Source organism: Macrotis lagotis, chromosome 1 (genome assembly GCF_037893015.1).
Source record: "Macrotis lagotis isolate mMagLag1 chromosome 1, bilby.v1.9.chrom.fasta, whole genome shotgun sequence".
Taxonomy (NCBI): Eukaryota; Metazoa; Chordata; class Mammalia; order Peramelemorphia; family Peramelidae; genus Macrotis; species Macrotis lagotis.
The window spans coordinates 883,656,465-883,671,898 of NC_133658.1; the positions used below are offsets into that span (position 1 = coordinate 883,656,465).

Here is a 15,434-nt window from a genome sequence, read left to right on the forward strand (position 1 = left end):
GCAATTTATCTCAAGGATCATATGCTATGACCAGGTAGGATTCATACTAGGAAAGAAGGGTTGGTTCAGTATTAAGAAAACTATCAGTATAATGATCATATTGATAAGAAAACCAATGAAAATTATATGATTATCTCAATAGGTACAGAAAAAGCTTTTGACAAAACATAACAGCCATTTCCAATAGAAAATCTGGAGAGCATAGGAATAAATGGAGCTTTCCTTAAATTGATAAATAGTATCTATATAAAACCATCAGCATGCATTATCTTTTATGGGTATGAAGCAATAATATGCCCATTAACATGACTATAATTCAGTATTGTGTGAGAGATATTAATTACAGCAATAAGAAAAAGAAACTGAAGAAGTTAGACTATGCAGTGAGGAACCAAAACTCCTATTCTTTTCAGATGATATGATGGTATACTTAGAGAAGAAATTCCTTTTAAAATAGCTGTAGATAGGGGGTAGCTAGGTGGCGCAGTGGATAGAGCACTGGCCCTGAAGTCAGGAGTACCTGAATTCAAATCTGACCTCAGACAATAATTACCTAGCTGTGTGGCCTTGGGCAAGCCACTTAACCCCATTTGCCTTGCAAAAACCTAAAAAAAAAAAATAGCTGTAGATGATATAAAATACCTGCCAAACCCTGGAACTGTATGAACACAATTACAAAATACTTTTCATAGAAATAAAAACAGATTGGGGCGGCTAGGTGGTGTAGTGGATAAAGCACCGGCCTTGGAATCAGAAGTACCTGGGTTCAAATCTGGACTCAGACATTTAATAATTACCTAGTTGTGTGGCCTTGGGCAAGCCACTTAACCCCATTTGCCTTGCAAAAACCTAAAAAAATAAAAAATAAAAAAAAAAACAGATCTAAGCAAATGTAAAACTATTAATTACTCAAGCTAATATAATAAAAATAATAATTCTACCTAAATTAATTTACTTATTCAGTGCCATACCAATCTCAGTACCAAAAAATTATTTTATAGAGCTAGGAAAGATCCATAACAAAATTAGTCTGGAAGAACAAAAGATCAAGAATATCAAGGGATTAAACAAAAACAAATGTGAAAGAAAGTGACCCAGCCATACCACATCTCCAACTGTATTATAAAGAGATAAAACCGTCTGGTCCTGGCTAAGAAATAGTGGTGGATCAGTGGAATAGATGGGGTACAACGAGACTCAGGAGTAAATGACCAAAGTAATCTAGTGTTTGATAAACTAAAAGATTTCAAATCCTGGGAAAAAAACTTACTATGTGACAAAACCTGCTGGGAAACCTGGAAAGGAGTACAGCAGAAACTAGGTATAGACCAATATCTTACCTATAGAATCAAATGGAGGGACAGCTAGGTGGCACAGTGGATAGAGCACCAGCCCTGGAGTCAGAAGTACCTGAGTTCAAATCTGGCCTCAGACACTTAATAATTACCTAGCTGTGTGGCCTTAGGCAAGCCGCTTAACTCCATTGCCTTGCAAAAAACCTAAAAAATCAATCAATCAATCAAATCAAATCAAATGGGTACATGATTTAAACCTAAAAGGTGATACAAATTAGGAGAGCAAGGAACAGTTTATCTGTTAGATCTATGGAGAAGCAAAGAATTTATGACCAAGCAAGAAAGAGACAGCATTCCTAGATACAAAATGAACAATTTTGATTATTTATTTAAAAGGTTTTGTACAAACAAAACCAATGCAATCAAGATTGGAAGGAAAATAGAAAGCTGGGAAACAGTTTTTATAGAAAACATCTCCGATAGAGATACTAATTTCTCAGATGTCAACTTTCTAAGAATAAAGTCATCCTTCAACTGATAAGGGGTCAAAGGATATGAATGGGCAGTTTTTAGATGAAGAAATCAGAGCTACCTATAGTCAAGTGAAAAAAACACTCTAAGTAACTATCAGATTGGCTGATATGATAGAAATAGAAAACAAATATTGGAGGGCATTTGGGAAAATTGGGACCCTAATGCACTACTGACATAGTTGTGAACTGATCCAAAACAACCTGGAACTTTGCCCAAAGGCTTTTAACCTATGCATACCCTCTGTACTTGCAATACCGCTATTAAGTCTATATCCCAAAGATATTTTTAAAAAATGAGGAGGAGGGAAGGATCTATTTGTACAAAAATACTTACAGTAGCTCTTTTTATAGTGGCAAAAATTTGGAAATTGAAGGGATGATTGAAAAAGTTGTATTATATGATTGCAATGGAATATTGTGATGTAATATAAGAAATTATGAGCAAGTTGATTTCAGAAAAGCCTGAAATACTTATATGAACTGATGCAAAGTGAAGCAAACTGAACCAGGAGAACATTTACAAAGTAACAGCAGGACTGTATAACAATTAACTATAAATGACTTATCTATTTTCAATAGTACATTGATAAAAGATAATTCCAAAGAAGTCTGTTGAAAAATGTTAATGGAGTCTGGATGAAGATCAAAGTTTTTTCACTTTCAGTATTTTTTAATTTGTTTTTTTCTTTTTTTTGTTTTGTATTTTGCAAGGCAATAGGGTTAAGTGACTTGCCTAAGGTCACACAGATAAATAATTAGGTCTTTTGAGGTTGGATTTGAACTCAGGTCATACTGACTCCAGGGCCAGTGCTCTAATGTGTTTTTTTCTTTTGGATTGTCTTCCCTCACAATGTGACTGATATGGTAATATAACCTGCATGACTGAACATGTAGAATTTATTATTTTTTTCATTTACACATTACCAATTCTTGTTTGAGAGTAAACATCATACCCCCTCCCCCACAAAAATATAAAACCTCATGAGAAATAAAGTAAAAGAAAGAGAAAAAATGTGTTTCAGTCTGTATTCTGAAATCATCAGCTCTGTCTTGGGTAGATCACATTCTTTATCATAAGTCCATCACAGAAGTTACTTCCATATTTTTCCAGTTGCTGTTGCTGATTGTAATTTCCTCCATCCACTCTTCCCCATTACTATCTATTATATTTTCTCTCTCATTTCACTCTGTTCCTCTTCTAAAATGTGCTGTAGGGTAGCTGAGTGGTGCAGCAGACAGAGTTGAACATGTATAATTCATATCAAATTGCTTATGGACTCAAGGGGAGGTGAGGGAAGGAGAGAGAAAATTTGGAAGTCAAAAGTTTTTAATGTTAAACGGGGAACTGAAAATGCTACAAAAAAGCAATGTTGAAAACTATCTTTACATGTAAGTGGAAAAAACAAAATAAAAATTTTAAAACTGTCTTTAAATGTAACTTGAAAAAAAGTAATATATATGTGCATAAATATACATATATATACATGTGTATAGATATATGTATATGCATATTTATAGATATGCATGTGTATAGATATTCATTTATGTATAAAAAGGCTGAACTATTCTTCAAAAGCTCCCATGAGCTGCACTTGCTTCCTCATTGATCTACCAACACTGTAGTCAATTTAACAGATAAAGCTCAGAGTTGGTTAAGAATTGAGCACAACAGGGGTAGCTAAGCAGCACAGTGGATAGAGCACCAGCCTGGAATCTGGAAGACCTGAATTCAAATCTAGCTTCAGACAGTTAATAATTAACTAGTTATGTGACCTTGGACAAATCACTTAACCCCACTGCCTTAGGAAAAAAATAGCTGAGAATGATCCCCAGGGGAGTCCTCTAGCTTGCAGTTCAGTGCTTTTTTTTTTCATGTGGGAATAATGAGAAATCTGATTGGAGAAAGGGCTCTAGACCAGCTTGGTGAGAGAGGTCAGGAATGGAAAGTTTATCCTTAACAGGCAACAAGTAGCACTGATTTCTGAGGTTTCTAAGTAAAGGAGTAAAATGATAAATGTAGTCTTTCAGGAAGGCCTGTCTTTTAGGAGCATACAGGATAGGAAGTAGAGAGGATGGAGACAAGAACTGTTAGGAAGCTCTTGAGTTTGTCCAATTGTGAAATGAATGGGATGGTGGTAGTGAAAAAAGAAAGGGAGGAGCAAGAGAGAAGCATTCCTAAAGTAGAACGTCCCTTCACTTGTGAACATTTACTGAGCCCTAGATTGTACACAAGTAATTCTATAGGATTTTAAAGTCTGCAGATGATTTGATCTCCATTTTCTCATTGGGGTCTCAAACAACCTTGTAAAGTCAAGCCACAGGGATTATTATTTCTGTTTTGCAAATTAAGAAGCTCAGAAAAGTTAAATGAGATGTCTGTGGTCACACTGCGAGCATCAATAGGAAGCTTCTGAGGAGACAGCAACTCATTACTAGTGAGAAAAGCACAGGATATGGAGTCAAAGACCCTTGTCAGATTGCTCAATCTCCTTGGGTCTTGGGTTTCTAAACTGGATGACAGGTCCCTAAAGTTCCTTCCAGAATCTGATCTATGACCCTGTGGACTCTAATCTTTCTGACCTCAAGACCTTCCTTTTATCCACAATGTCAAGAGAAGTACATGGGGCTCTAAAGATACCAATATGCCATTTACACAAGATTTATAAAGAATTTCCCTTACATCATTTCATTTACTGATCACTGAGGTCCAGAGGGGTCAATCATACAATGGCCAAATATTAGAGGCAGAATTTGGACCCAAGGCTTTCCTGACTTTCCTAACCCCTTTTCCTCTGTCCCATGCAAGATGTGGTCAAGCCCACAAGAGAGTGTGGATAGGGGCTGAGTTCTAAGCAGAAATCAGTGAGATTATTTTTAATCCTGCTTTCTTGTTGGGATTTTTCCTCCACAAGCTTTTAAAACTGTTTACAACGGAGCACTTTATACTCTTTTCCCCCAAAAAAATATTATTACTGGTAAGAACAGTTTACATGATGGGGTTTCAAATTTTTCTCAATTCTTTTTTGGTTATTTTCCCTAGTAAATGTGGATCAGAACTGGAAAAACCAAGGTTCTCCAGGATGTTCTCTGAATGCTTTCTCATGATACTCTGGCATAGTGAGGCATATCTAGTCCTGGAATGAGAGGCCCATTTCAGACTTGGTCAATTCTAAGCCTACTCTGACATCCCTCTTGGCTCTAGAGCTCCTGGAGAGATTGGCACCTGCCTGATCAGACCTCCATAGTTCCTCCTGGATATTTTGTCACACAAGTGATGGCATCATCTCCCTGATGTCATGGTCTTCTTTGAGGACAAAGGAAAACATCATCAATCAATCACACATGCCATTAGAACATGTTCTCTGAGCACTAAGTAAGGGTTTAATGTTTTATCTCCTGATCAATCAACTGAGTGTTCTGTCTTGACCTTGGTTAAGTCACTTAACTCTCTGGCCTCAGTTTGCTCTTCTATAAAATGGGAGGGTTGTATAAGATGTCCTCTTAGTTTACTTAGCTTCAAATCTAGCCTATCTGATCAGTATCTTATTTAATTTCAGATTCCCAAATCATTAAGGTATATTCAATTAAAAACTGGCCCGAACATTGACCCTTATTGCCAAGTTTGTATATTAATTGTATGTCTAAAATCCATTGCCATTTGCTATGATGCCTCATTACCAACTTCTAACCCCCTTCACCCTAAAATGTTTTTGGTTGTATTTTGTTATGGCCATTTCTAGAAATAACCGCCTATCCTTCTCTCCCTAGATTAAAATCTTCCTTTTGACAAAGAAAATGCAGAGACCCCATCTGATAATGTAGATAGCATTCCCATCAATTCCTTTGACATTAATTCTTTTTGCTTTTCAGGTATGTGGTGGTTGTTTGTTACTGCACACAGTTCTTTAGTACCACTTAGTTCAACTAAACAGGTTCATACAATCTTCGGAAGTTTTTCTGAACTATATACATTTGATACCTATTTCTATATGATATGACATTCACACACCAATTTCTTTTTTAATCAACCTACAACTGATGGACACTTATTTTGTTTCCAGATCTCTTTGTTTAAGTAAACAATTCTATTTCAATTTCCATTGGAAAAGATAGGTATTAAATGAGACTTGCTGGAATAAGACTATGGCCAATTGTCTCCCTCTGGTTCCCATGGCAACCAGTCAAAGATTACACCTTCCTTTTATGCATGGCATTTTTACCTGTCAACAGATGACTGTATTTCTAAGTGAAGCTGGGGGGGGGGGGGGTGAGAGAGCTGGCCAACTGAGCTGGCTAGTGTCACCTGAGCTAGGAGCGATCCCTGGCTGCCTGTCACAAAAGCTTCTATTTTCAAATGGGAATCTTTGAAAAGCACAGCCAAACTGAAAGAGCAGGACCATTAGCAGTAGGAAGCCTCCATCTGTTCTCAGAAATGAAGACAAGGAATGACTTAGGGGACAAGGATTTTTCACCTGAGGGAGAGGCTTGGGTAAGACACAAGAGGTTGATAACTGGCTCTATGACCTTGTTTTTAATAATATATTTTGCTAACTCTATTTCAATAGAATTGGTTTCCTTTGTAATCCTATGTATTTAAAAACATGAATCTGAGAAAGAGTCCCTAGTTTCGCCAGATTGTCCAAAGGATCCAGGATGTCACTGGCATTATAAGAACTGACCTAGGAGGCCTAACACCCAGGCTTTGGTTTCTCTTTTCTTTTACAGGGGTTTGAGGATTATCTTAGCTATGATTCACTTTAGTTTGGTGCACATAGCCTATCAGTTACACCACTGGCTTCCCAGAACAACCCATCTCAGGCTGTAAGTATCTCTACCTATAAACCATTGGCTAGGACACAGAGAACATGCCAAAATATAGACGAGTTGTTTGTTTTTGTATTTCTTTCCTGAGGCTTTAGCCAAGTCAAGTCATTCAATTAAAAATACCTGAGATTTAAAGATCAGTAAAGTATGAAGGAAGAAAAGGGACAAGAATTTCTAGTTTATCTAATTTCTGCTAATAACTGAGTCTTAGGGAGACAAGGTAGGTAATGCCAGTTCTGGGTCTAAGCAATTATTTTAAGATTCATATACTTACTCAGAAATCAATTACCAAAAACAAGTTATAAAAATATCTAGAGCAATGTTAAAATATTGTTGAAATAAATGTATTGGGGCCAAGGTGGCTAAAGGAATTATGACTCATGTCAAAAATAAAACCATTTTATTTGTAACATTAGCAAAAAAAAAGGTTTGGGGTTATAGAAAGTTTATACTACTCAACTCCCCTAAAAAAACCATTTCAATCGAAAGGGGTTTGAATGATAATACTATACCATCTTAAATCACAGAGCACAAAAGTGAGCTGCTCCAGAGTAGACTATGACAAGCACATTATGACAGTGATTTGTATTTTAGGAGTCAAGTGTGAAAGACTCAAGTAGAAACTCTCTCTGGTAGCAGTGAGAAAAGTTCCAAGGAATCTGTTCATTTAAGAAGAGGGACTGGTTTATGCTTGAGAGAACCTGGAGAGGCAGGTCTATTATCAAGGAAGTTACCCATCGTATTTCAAGGGTGGAATCATGGCAAGGCTGCAAAGTATAGCCTTAGCAGTTTCATCTTACTCTTGCTGTCTTGTAACAAAATCTGGAGCTGGTTTCTAAGAGATGGTCTTACTCCTGAATAAGTAATGAACAAACTGTATTCAGCCAGGTAACCATACTCTTCTCTGGACTGGTCATTCTGTTCCTTCACTTCTGGGTCCTGTTCAGGTAAGTGCTTCCCCAGCCCCTGCAGCTGACACTATTGTGTGTGGGATTCCGGGTACCTTGGGGCAGAGACCTTGTCTTACCTGTAAAAATGGGGCGACACTGAAAAGAAATTAATTGCAGATTGTCCCATGGTTTCTTCTCCTGGCTCCAATCAGATATAGTCACCTCTTTGAAGATAGAAAAACATAAGTATGGATAGGCTGGAAAACAGTTGGTTTAGATGTCGTCTGAGATCAAGGCTTGTTTCTTAGAGCATCCAAAGCCATTACAAATGAGACATTGAGAGAAGTTCATTGCTATAATCTCAGCAGCCCCTTGGAACCAGTTACCACCAGTGAGACATTAGCTAAGGTCTCTAAGGGTTGAGGGCAACCTGACTAAAATCACCCAGACAGAATTATAGCTTCCTCTGCTGGAAAACTAGTAGGAGGCCACAAGGTGCCAGAGAGGCACTTGGCCACTAAGTCGATGAAGACAGGGACAACTTGATTAGGAAAGTTAGTGCTGGTAATGTGGGAGCCCAGAAAGCCCAGACCTAGGACCAGTTAAGGTAGAAGAAAAGGTTAATGACTCTTTTAGATGGCAGCAGGAATGGTCTAATTGAACTTGGGGTTGCTGGTGTTGGGATGGAGCCAGCATCCTGTTGCCAGTTATTTCTCATGTGACCTAAGGGAAGTCATTTCACCTTCTAAGCCTCTATTTTCCCAAAGTAAGATGAGGATGAGATGGAAACTCATCTTTTTTCAGTCTTCAAGCTATCATCTGGTGGTTGTAGAAGATGGATAGTGTAAAACAGTCTGATGGCAAGCTAGACTTAGAACTGGAAGGGACTTGAGAAGTCACCACCCAAACTTCATTTTACAGATGAGGAAATAAAGCACTGCCAAATTTAGTCTACTTTTTACTGTCACCCTGTGTCTCAGATTACTTACCTACTTTATAAAACTTATAGAAACCTAAAGAAAAAAATTTATTTATGTAGGAAAAAACCTCTAAAATATTATTTTCTCATCAATGTGAACTGGAAATACAGAGCAGCTTTCCCTCACATGTTTCATATTCAAAGTAGTTTGGTACTATGAACAATTTCCATCCTCACTAATGGGGGAAGGAAAAAGGACAACTGAAAAAGCAGCTGCCCAGAGCTCCAGATGGAAGTGAGGCTAGAGAGGGGCTGGAAGTTCCCAAGCCACCACTGAGTGTGCAGGTTTTAGAATTAATCTGTCATGTGGTGTGTTGGTTTCCAGGCCCAGGTCTGCCCGTTACTGCAGCCAGCCCCTTCTCTGCAACCTGGTAGTGAACATCATCTTTGCTTTCTTTACCACCGGTAAGATCTTGGTCATTCTAATTGAATATTGAGCTATAAGAGGCAAAGAGGTCCTTTTCTGGGCATGGGCTCTGTCTTCCTAGAACTGATGTACAGAAACAAAATAAGCTGATGTCCTGGGGTCTCTCTCTCTCTCTCTCTCTCTCTCTCTCTCTCTCTCACACACACACACACACACACACACACACACACACACACACACAATCTGTAAGCTAAATCACCCATGTCACTTGACTTTTTCTCCTTTCAGGCCTGGCTTTGCTCCTCACTCATGTGGAACCAGGGCCCAAGGCCCTGGGAGGGCTCTTTGCAGTTCTGGCTGTCACCTCCTTTGCTGAGGGAGTCTGTACCATGGTCTTGACTGCTCTGGCCTCCAACTGCGTAAGTTTCTGAAGGAATGTGCTCCTAAAGGTTCAGCTTAACTCAAATCATAGAAGAAATCATGCAGGCAAACTGCCCTTCCTATTCTTCTTTCCTAACTCTGTGCCTTTGCATTAGCTAGGCTGTTTCTCTGGAACCCTCCCTCATTCCCTCCTCATCTGGTAGATGATACTTGGGAGGATGCATGTTGACCAAAAAAAAAAAAAAAGAAATCACACCATTAGAGGATTCAGCATTTACAAAGAGCAAATGCTTATATGTGGAGAGAAGTAGATGACTACTTGAATCTATGTTCTTATTTAAACAGACTTAATTAAGGTAGTATTGATAGTAGGGAAACCACAATACACTCAATGTAATAATTATTTTTGGTTTTGCAAGGCCATGGTATTAAGTGACTTGCCCAAGGTCCACACAGCTAGGCAATTATTAAGTACCTGAGGTCACATTTGAACTCAGGTCCTCCTGACTCCAGGGCCAGTGTTCTAACCACTGCGCCACCCTAGTGTAATAATTAAGGGATTTTTATTTTCATTCTAGATCTGTGATTTCATCAGTGCAGAAAACTCCTGGCATGAGAACTCCCTCCTTTTAAACTGTTCAGCAACTCATCTGCAATTTCTTGCCTCAGTACCTGTGGGTGAAGGGTAGGACTATTTTTAGTTTTTGCAAGGCAATGGGGTTAAGTGGCTTGCCTAAGGCCACATAGCTAGGTAATGTCTCAGGCCGGATTTGAACTCAGGTACTCCTGACTCCATGGTCAGTGCGCTAATCACTGCGCTACCTAGCCACCCCAAGGGGTAGGACTTTAAACCCTCATCCTCCTGACTCCAAGAGTAGTTTTCTATCCACTCTACTGCATTGATATATTAAGGATTAATGAAGATATTTTTATATTTGTTGTTAAAAATTCTATATTCTTAAAATAATCTAAAAACTACCTATGGTGATGGCAAGAAATTAAATTGATGGGTTAGTCTGACATGGAAATAAATTTCCTATTTCCTGCTTTACTAGTCAAAGAAATGTCAATTAATTTTCTCAAAGAAGTCTCCAGTGATGGCATATTTTTAATGCTAGATTAAGGAAAAGAATGATTCCTTATAGACACTTTCTTATACAGGAGAAAACCACCCTTGAACTTTACTACCTGTCTCTGTTCTTGTCAGCTGGCAGCTTGGTTTCTACAGGTAGGTGTAAATACTTGTCCAGGGCCCTATTCTCACAGGGGATAAGTGGATTAAACATGGGTTTTAGATACTGTAGGAAAAGCATCTGTCAAAGTGGGAGCAAGCAAGTCAGGGAAAGGCTTGATTTTTTTTACATAGAACGAAAAAGGACAAAGGATTATGGCAGACTAGGAGAAAGCCTTTTCACATTGGTTTTATTGCCATTTTTAAAGATTTGTGGGTTTTTTATTTTTTTCTCTCTCTCTTTAGTGTTCTTCTTCATCATGGGGCTGATCTGGCTGACCAACATGACTTCTACAGGTCTGGTGCTGAACAAACAGCCAAACATGGGAATCAGGGTCTGGCTGTTCTCTTCTTTCAGATAGCTGGCTTTGGCAGGTTGGGCAATGAAGAGTTTGTTGTGACCAGAGATTTTTGCTGGCAGTAATACCACCCAACTCTCCCATCCCATTTCTTTTAGCTGAAGAGACAAGCTAATCCTTGCAGCAGTCACAGTGGGCACAATGACCAGATTGGACAATCAGAACACAGGGCTGAGTTTGCTTAGCAACTCATATTCACTGACCATAGAGGCTGATAAACACCTGAACTCAAATCAGGGGGGTTTCTGAAGCATCAACTTCACCCTCATTTTCTCAAATATTCTCAAGACATCTATTCTGATATTCTGGATCTGTTTTAAGGTCAAATAAGTTGACTATAAGGGTTTGGGGACTGCCTGAGCACAGACATTAACCTAGCATCAGCTAGTGGTGTTGCTATAGAAACAGCTACTAAAAAAAGAGTAAGAAGGAACTGCTGTTATCTTTGTAAAAATGCATAAAGCTTTAGTTTCAAAAGAACAAAGTGACTCAGATTGGAGGTTTGCACAAGGTCAAGTTGTGGCATCTAAAAAAGAAATCAGTGGAAACAGATGACAATAATCCCTGGCATCATTCAAAGCATGATCCCCTCCCCATAGGTTCAAACAGTCTTTCTGAACCTCTACATCTAATTGTGATCTTCTAGAGAAAGCAGGTCATTAAATTGCATCATGGCTAGATTCTGATTCCCTCTGCATCTGTTTACAAATTAATAGGAAAGACTTGGTTGTGTACACACACACACACACACACACACACACACACAAACACACACCCCGTACCTTCACTATTGTTAACACTGGCCAGCTTGCTCCCATTATCTTATGGAAATGCAGCAGGATACATTTGCCAGGAGGTAGATGAAGTCCAAAACTACAATGTAATAAACACCATCTAACCTGGTCACATTTGAGACTTTAACAGCGCCTCAGTGATAAGGGAACACAGACTATTCAATTAATTTTCTTTCATACTTATGTCATACCGTGGGGAGTCAGCTGTAATATTTATTTCCCCAAAGAGAACAAAAATACAGCAAAAACCCTACCAGTTCACCCAAAAGAGGCAGCCCCACAGAAGTTCAGATTCCAGTCTGAAATAGTTATGGGAGTGTTGAACTCAGTGAGAGGCTTTTGGCATTCCCAGACCACCTAAAATGGAGGCACCCTGTTTCTAGGAAAAGATAGTTAGCCCCCATTCCCCAATATGGGTGGAAGTAGCTTCTCACAATAGACAGAATAGCCAGAATAGGCTGTGTCTTTAAAACTACTGACCTGGAACAATCTTGTTTTCTTACCTGCATTCTCCACAGAGGGTGAAGATCCAAGTTTACCCACAACATGGAAGCCATGAAGCTTATGGTGGGGTGGGGAAGGATTATTACTTTCTCCTGCTCTCCCCTTTTAGACTCTGTAGTTCCCCAAGAAATCTGTCTGGTGTTTTGGTCTGTTCTATTTGTCTTTTCAGTTCTAGGCAAAGGCAATGGAATCCTAGCATTCCCATGGAGACCTTGGAGCCAGGATTCCAGGCCAGCTATTCAGCCATCCAGCCTGGCGGGGAAGCCCTGAGAGGTCAGGCTACCTGGCACTCAAGTCCAAGGGGAATTCTGGATTTGGAACTTGTGGTTGTGCTATATAGGAACTGAGCTGTGAACCTAATCCACTCTCCCTCACTAGAGTATGAGGTGGTGAAAGGCAGGATTAAGTCCCACATAACTAGAAAGTAAATATTGCTTCGTAAAAGCTAATCTGGATGAGCAGAACCAGAAAAATACTGTACACCCTAACAGCAACATGGGGGTGATGATCAACCTTGATGGACTCCCTCATTCCATCAGTGCAACAATCAGGGACAATTTGGGGCTGTCTGCGATGGAGAATACCATCTGTATCCAGAGAAACAACTGTGGAATTTGAACAAAGACCAAGGACTATTACCTTAAATTTAGAAAAAAAAATTGATATCTTATTGTCTGATTTTGCTATCTCTTATACTTTGTTTCTTCCTTAAGGATATGATTTCTCTCTCATCATACTCATTTTGGATCAATGTATCCATGGATTCAATGGATCCATGTATACCATGGAAGCAATGTGAAGACTGACAAATTGCCTTCTGTGGGGGGTGGGAAGTAAGATTAGGGGAAAAACTGTAAAACTCAAAATAAATAAAATCTTTAATTTAAAAAAAAAGCTAATCTGAAGAATTGGACAGTAGGGATCCTCCTACAACTGAGGGAACACCATTAATGGGGCTAGACTCATTTTCAATGGCAAAGTATCTAGACACCCCAACCTCTCTTAATAGTGCTAGAGGACTATGTGGGGAAGGACAGAAATATAACACAGCTGGCTTTCAGGCAGCAGCTACTGCCACAAAAGCATCTCTCCAAGTTACTCATTATTGATGGGTTACAGTCATAGTCAGGCCTTCCAGACAGATGAAATCATAAGGCCTTGACCAATTCACAAAGGAATAACTAGAGTGTACAGGATGCTAAAATTAGCCCCAGAGCGGGCAGCTAGGTGATACAGTGGATAGAGCACTGGCCCTGGAGTCAGGAGGATCTGAGTTCAAATCAGAATTCAAGACACTTAATAATTACCTAGTTGTGCGACCTTGGGCAAGTCACTTAACCGATGGCCTTAAATAAAAAAAAAATTAGGAAAAAAAAATTAAAATTAGACCCAGAAAGACCTTATGTGTCATTGATTCTAGCCCTTCCTTTACTTGACAAATGAGAAACCAAGAGCCTGAAAGGTGAGTGACATGCCCAAGGTCAAGGAGGGAGTAAGGAGGTCTTGAGAGTCCTAACTCTGCTGCTCATGCTAGCCAGGCTCTCTGCCCTATCTGAAATACCCATCAGCTATATTAGCCACTTTTATTTTTTTTTAAAGTTTTTGCAAGGTAATGGGGGTTAAGTGGCTTGCCCAAGGCCACACAGCTAGGTAATTATTAAGTATCTGAGGCCAAATTTGAACTCAGGTTATATTAGCCACTTTTAGCAGAACCTATTTGAAAATAATAAACCTGCTATAAATTCTATTTTAAAATAACTGCCAGAAATGTGGGGGGAAAGGGAAAGCTAATAGACAATCCCTACAGGTCACTTTGAAAGTTCCAACAACTTAAGTCACAAAATGGATTCATTCCACATAGTAGAAAGGTCTGCTCAATAGTTTTTTTTTGAATTATAAAGATTTTATTTATTTTGACTTTTAGAATTTTCCCCCTAATATTGCTTCCTTCCCCCCACCTCCCACAAAAGGCAATTTGCCAGTCTTTACTATTTCCATGGTATACGTTGGTCCAAATTGAATGTGATGCTGCCCAATAGTTCTAATCTTAAATTTATCCTAGCTTCAGAAAAAAATTGAAAATCTACTTCTTAAAATTAAATTTTATGAGTCTAACAAATTCAACTCAAGATTTCATGTTAAACTACAAATTTCAGAGGTTAACAGCAAAACTAAGGCATCCCAGACTCACTGAAAAGATCTGCTGCTTGATAATCAGTGATAGTGGGAGAGCTGTTTTTAATCAGATGCTTTGCTCTTTGGAAAGATCCTGTGGTATCTTATACAGTTTCACCGTGTCTGCATCAAAATCAAAAATCTATTTTAGCTGAGGTCAGATTCATTGAGAACTGTTTTCATGTTATTCTACTGCTAACTTATAAACTGCTGTTTCCTGACAATGGAGAGAATGTTAAAGCAAATAAAGATAAACTTTTTCTAACACAAAATGCATAATGAGTTTCTGTACTGAATCTTTAAATACTTTTTAATAAATCTTACTTTTAAGGATATCTTTCATTTTTACAACTGCTTGGGTAGCAGAGTGGGTAGAGCATTGGTCCTAGAGTCAGGAACTTGAGTTCAAATCTCTAGCCTCTGACACTTACTAGTTGTGTGTTTTCCTCAGTTTCCTCAACTGAATATTAAATGACCTCATATTTGTAAAGTGCTTAGCTGATACACAGCGGGTACCATAGAAATACTATTGCTGGGGGCAACTAGGTGGCACAGTGAATACAGTACTGGCCCTGGGGTCAGGAGGACCTGAGTTCAAATCTGACCTCAGACACTTACTAATTATCTAGCTGTGTGACCTTGGGCAAGTCACTTAACCCCACTGCTTTGCCAAAAAAACACCTTAAAAATAAAAAAAAATACTGTTGCTGGTCTAAATATTCAAGGATGCAATAACCACTGGACATAATGAACTTTTCTCATCTAGATATTCTACTCTAAATGGAAGCAGAAGATAGAAGGACACAGACCAAGAAGAGACAGAGCCAAAATGGAAGTGTAGCAGGATGCTACAAAACTCTTCCAAACAGAACCAGAAAATACATCAGACTGAATCCTGATGGGGAAGTCCAAGAAAAACTCAGTTATTTTTCCAGGCCAGATTAGAATGGAGAGACAGATCTGCAGAAACTAGATACAAGGCTTGACCAGGCATACCCCTGTAAAAGACTCCAGCACAGGATGATAGAACCAGGAGGTCCTAGATTCATACAGGGGCAACCACAGTCACATTTCAGGGGCCATCTGCAGATTTTCACTCACT

The 15,434-nt window shown here is 38.9% G+C and overlaps 1 protein-coding gene across 7 annotated transcripts in view; it reads right to left on the reverse strand.

Annotated features, from left to right (window-relative positions):
- LOC141509173 (retinoid-binding protein 7) overlaps positions 1-15,434 on the reverse strand; it is an 81,142-nt gene that overhangs the window by 40,111 nt on the left and 25,597 nt on the right. The window contains exons 1-2 of one of the 7 annotated variants that reach the window (XM_074218495.1): positions 12,157-14,080; positions 7,680-7,766 (exon numbers count right to left, since the gene is read on the reverse strand). The exons of 4 other annotated variants lie outside the window; for them this stretch is intronic. The gene's annotated coding sequence lies outside the window, so the exon portion shown is untranslated. Of the gene's footprint in view, positions 1-7,679; positions 7,767-12,156; positions 14,081-15,434 lie in introns of those variants that run through there. 2 more of the 7 variants (XM_074218497.1, XM_074218498.1) reach the window with 2 other exon arrangements.